The following is a 6,020-nucleotide window of genomic DNA, read 5'->3' as shown; positions in this document are numbered from 1 at the left end:
ATAATAATATTAATCTTAATAATAATAATAATAATAAATATAAATATAAATGTAAAGAGAGTGTGAGAGATTGAGAGGAAAACAGATGGAATGGATTCGGCCAGAAATCGTGAGCTTTATAATACTTGGCCACTCTCACCTCACCTTGCGATCGCATGGAAATGTGAGGGGAAACCATGCGATCGCATGGCCCTTTGTTCCAGCTCACTTCTCAATTATTTGGGGCTGCCGACAAGTTTTATTATTAGTTAATATATATTTTTATTTAATTTATATAATTATATATATATATTATATTATATTTACGAGCATAGTTAACTTGTAAACTTAGTTCTAATGACTTGTACGTTGAAGCTCAACTTATGTCCTAGTTCCGGTTTATAGAACGTTCGTTCATACATTAGGAAAACTAGCATTATACGTTTCGTGATGTGTATTTTTAACAAAAATAATGACTTAACTTATTAATAACTAAATCATTTGAAGTGTAACTTGAAGGATAGAGTGTTTTGGTCATTTGCTTCTTTAAATCATCGTCTCGTTATATATATAAAAGTATTATTTTAAATCGACCCGTCTTGTAATTAAATTAATATTACATTGTAAAATATATATATTTTCATTTAGAAATATAAATTTGTACGTATAATAAGTATTAATAATATAATATTTAGTTTTTCCAAGTTAATTATATTTCAAAGTTTATTTTAAAAATCGTTTAAAAATATTATGACACGTAATGTTTACACTTTAAAAATTAAATAGATACAATTCATTTATGCACTAACGTTTTAAATATCAATCGTATCACTAAGTGAGTGTTACTATCGTGTACTTAATTAATTTGAAAACATACATATTTAATGAACATGTTTTAAATACAAGTTGCAAGTTTTCTATATAATTAACAATCAATATTCCAACTTACGTTTATTTAATCAAAGACATTTTAAATAATCAAGTTAAATTATATCAAAAAGCGTTTTCGTACATTTAAAAAAAAGATCAATCTAGTATTATGAAATTCAATCTTCCACTAACCTTTGTCTAACTCTCGAAACTTGACAATTTGTTCTTACTTGTAAATCACTTTACCATTTTCCGAATATTGTTAAAATAGGAAGATTTCTCAAATCAATTTGGACCTCACAACAGAGACTCGTAATCATAATTTAATGTATCAGATAAATCAGTTATTTGATATTATCTTCCAATTCCCTCGATAAACATATTGAAACAAATACGTTCCTGTAAAGTATTATACGTTTAATACTTTGTTAATATTTTCAAGATATAATATATACATATATATAATCATATCCATTTATATACTGGTTCGTGAATCGTTGAAACTTGGTCGAGGTTAAATGAATGTATGAACATAGTTTAAAGTTCTTGAGATTTAACTTAACAAACTTTGCTTATCGTGTCGGAATAATATAAAGATAAAGTTTAAATTTGGTCAGAAATTTCTGGGTTGTCACAGTACTGTTGTTTCTACTGCTGCTAGTGATATTGGTGTCAAGTTAATGCTTGTTCAATTATTCCTACTGGTTCTGAGGAGATGGTTCCTGATTATACTGCTACCGTTATTCCTCCTCCAATTCCCAGTATTGCTGACACCACTAGTGTTTCAGAAGTGGCTGATGACATGATTGTTGAACCTCCTCCTGTTCTTGAAGAGGTTATTGATAAAATTGTTCAGGAGGTTCTTGTTGATGATCTTGTCACTGAAACCAAGGGTGACACTATGTTAACTACTAATACTGCTACTGATCTTACTGAGTCATCTAACATGGAGTTCAATACATTCCTCCAAATGCAGCAAATGTCATTGTCATCCCTGGTTCAGATTATGGTTAACAGGGTGTTAACTTGGATGCTGGTACCCCTGCTGCTACTACAACTGAATCTACTCAGGCTTCTGTTTTTGGTAAAAAGCCTAAGTATGTCTGCAAGGTACCAGATTCAGCCAGTAAATTACCTACCGAGGAGCTGACTGAACTACTATCTTAGCTTGATCAACCAGCACGTGAAGAAGTTTTTGAGAGGCTGGCCACACTGGAGCAGATTAATGAACAACCTTACTACCATGTGTTTGGCATGGCTCCAGCTGTTTCTCCAAGGCCTAGTACTTGGAGGCCTCTCAAGTTCATAATTGATCCTACTACTAGTAAATGTGTGATGCAGAATATTCCTGATTCGTCAGTACCTTCTGATTAATCAGCTTCTTCCTCATCATCTTCTTCATCTGATGGTGATGCTGATAAAGATACTGGTAAGAAAGAGCCAGTTATTCATGATAACGTGACTGGCTCCAAAGACAAACTAGTTGTAACGTCCTCCCAATAGGGTCTGGAAGAAACGTTACTAATATCAAATAAACCAACATATTATAATACGAGAACAAATACTATATGAATAAAACCAAATTTTGCAGCGGAAGGATTAATAATGTCGTTACAAGAATTATAAATTGTTCAAATGCAGAAAAGTAAATATGCGATAAGTCTTGATCCTAGCCAAGTAAGTCATCACATAAGCAGTAGATATAGAGGTCCTGATCATTCAGTACCTGAGACAAACATGCTAAAAGTGTCAACCAAAAAGGTTGAGTGAAATTCATAGGTTTAACAAATATGATTGACCGTTTGTTCTTAGACCACAAGATTTGTTATAAAAGTAGATCACACAGATCCAAAAGTAGTACTGATTCGTGATATTTTAGACTAAACGTTTGTTTTGTTGCCCCGATGATAAGTTGGCAGTACCTTATCACCATGTTTAAATCATTATTAAGTAATACAAAGACATCGCGGTCAAATGTATCGGGGACGTTACTCCCGATAGGCCTACCCCCAATAATTAAGAATGCCTTATCCTGAAAGCAGTTAAAAAATATCACTGTAGGGTCTTAGTAGCATAAGCTAGTCATAGTACAGTTTAGGTTCGTACTTGTGTCTAAGTTGTTTAAAGTATAAAAGCAGCATGTGTCTCACCCCAGTAAGTATAAAAAGTGCTATAGCAATAAGAGTGGGGCTATGAAAGTCACCTTAGTAATTCGGTGAGTGAAAGTATTCCTTAAAGAGAAAGTATGGATGATCGAAGCACAGAGAAGTCAACCTAAGAATAAGTTGAGAATAGTTTAGATGTTTTGCCCGTATTATGATAAGTGTAAGTATTTTCTTTTATAGTAAGTTTAAAGAAGGTTTATCGTTTTGGAAAGGCTTTTCATACTAGACAAGCTTCCAATCTAACACTTTCAATTTAAAATGGCCTTTTCAGGTCATAGGTTTCTGAGCCACGGGATCCTTTAACTCGGTAATCCAAACTCTCCGCCTAGACTTTCGAGCGTCCATCCACTCGAGAAAGATCAAGATCTATACCCATCTAATATACCGTTCCAATACGTTTTTAGGTGCGTATAGAAATACAACACTTTATATACTTTACTTATAAGTGTTTAATATATATATATTATATATATGTAAGGATACATATATATATATATATATATATATATATATATATATATATATATATATATATATATATATATATATAGTTTAAATTATGTTTTAGATCAATATAAGCACCAATAATTATCAAATGATGCTAACAAGTGTTTTATTGATTTCATAACAGTAAGTAACTTGTATAAAACATAATAAAAATTTTCTATACATTAATATTAAGTTTTGTGTATTAAATATTACTTTTTATAATTGTTTTAATAGTTAAAATGAAAATAAATAGGTAAACAAGTTTAACACCACATCTTATATTTTTCTTAGGTTCTACTAATCAAAATAAACTTAGGAAAATTTTATAAATTTTTGTTATGGTGTAAAAGTATTTATTGCTAATTTCTTTTTCGGTTTGCAATAAATCAAAGTTTATAAAGTAATAATTATTAAATCAACTAAATTAATTCAACCAATAATTTTCGTGAGCTTATATTAGTATATTAAGCTTAGAAAAATTATTTGTATAATTATATTAATAGTTTAACTATTTAATTCAACTTTTGTATTGTTATTATTTTAAATTCAAAATTAACTAGAAATATATATTCATTAATTCAAAAAAATAATTTTTATAACTTTTTTAATAGTTCCAAAGTAGTTTCTATTAATTATTGTAGTCATAAAAATATTATACCATTTAGTTCTCTTTTTATTTTAAAAAAAACACTGTTTTCGGCTACTGTAGCAAAACTAAAGAAAATACAAATTAATTATTTAAAATGACAATTAAATCAAACATTAATTTTTATAATTACTTGCATAACATATGTGATAAGCGAAAATTGTAAAAACATATATATATAATCGTTTACTATTTATTTATTATATATCTATATATACCGAATATAACAAAAATCAGTTTTTGATTTTTAATAAATATAAATTCGAATGTATAATTCATAAAAATAATTTTTATAGTCATTAGGATACTTAATACTAATTATCATGTATTTACATTATTTATTATAATTAATTTCATATTTATTTGGTATTTAACATAAAACTAGCACAAAAATATGATAAAAACTAAATAAAAACAATCAAAATAATATAGAGAACTTACAAAAATAATTTTTGCAGAGGTTTGAGAGAGAATTCTTCAAGTTTTTGGTGTACAAAATTTGTGAACTAGGCTATGGTATTTATAGTTACAATTTTTGGTAAAGAGAAAATAAAAAAAATACAAAAGTTTATATAAAAAAATAACTAGTGTCTTGTAAAAAAATTAAAAGTATTTATGGCCAGTCATGCCACCATTTCAAAATATAAATAAATAAAAGTAAAGTTAAAAGTAGGAATAAAATAAATAAAAGTGGATCTAGATCTAGTTAATATATAAAAAAATACTACTTTTTAAAAAAAAAATATATATATATATATATATATATATATATATATATATATATATATATATATATATATATATATATTTCATAGTTCTAAAAATGTTAACTAACTAAATTTCTATTTTTATTTAATTATTAAATACGAATTTTGATAAATATAAATATATATTCTGTATTTATAAAATTATAATTACTAAATGTGGTTTTTATTTAATTAAATTATTACTTTATAATTTTATTAGTTTTATATATGTTACTACATTTATATATACTTGTATTTATTAATTGTATAATATATTAACTAAATACAAAATTAATATAAGTATTTTATATGTAATCATGTTATGACATAATTTTTTTTTTTTATAAAAATTCTTACGCGTACGTTGTTGAATAAAATTTATTATTCGTTTAACGTTCGTTAATTTCGTATGTATATAACGACCTTTTATTAGTACTTAGAGTTTATTCATTATACTTAAATCTTTTGTTCGGGCATTATATAGATGGAAAAATGAGGGTCGTTATAGTACCTCCCCGTTAATGAAAACTTCGTCCCGAAGTTTTAAGTGGAGTTCCCGTCTGCTTCATCAACAGTTGGGAAGAGATGGGGATATTTCCGTTTCATATGGTCTTTGCGTTCCTAGGTATATTCGGGGCCTCTACGCGAATTCCAACAGACTTTAATGATAGGTATGTTGCTTTTACGCGTTTGTTTGACCTCTCCTTCCATGATTTCTATAGGTTCTTCAACGAAGTGCATTTTATCATTAATACGAAGATCATTCAAAATGATGATGTTATACAAGTCATTTCAGTAAATTGGATACATGAAATGTGTTATGAATGGTATTGAGCTCATTTAAAACCTTGAGCATTTTATGCCACAATATTAGGGCAGACAAACAGAGAGGAGTTTGTGAAAATCACAGTCATGAAATTTGATAGAGATCTTCATTGTTTACAACAAGAATATTTTAATGATGAATATAAGTTGAAAAATAAAGTTTTATCACTATTGAATAATATGGATAAAACGATTCGTTTATAGGAAGAGTATAAACGAAGCTATCATAAAAGAGTGAAATGAGAAAATTAAATGTTCGCCTTAACTTTTGACGTAGTCACGATTGATTTCCGGAATTCA

This window comes from Rutidosis leptorrhynchoides, chromosome 5 (genome assembly GCF_046630445.1).
Source record: "Rutidosis leptorrhynchoides isolate AG116_Rl617_1_P2 chromosome 5, CSIRO_AGI_Rlap_v1, whole genome shotgun sequence".
In the NCBI taxonomy this organism is placed as follows: domain Eukaryota; kingdom Viridiplantae; phylum Streptophyta; class Magnoliopsida; order Asterales; family Asteraceae; genus Rutidosis; species Rutidosis leptorrhynchoides.
The sequence above is the reverse complement of the archived record's forward strand: the minus strand, read 5'-3'. Positions refer to the sequence as shown.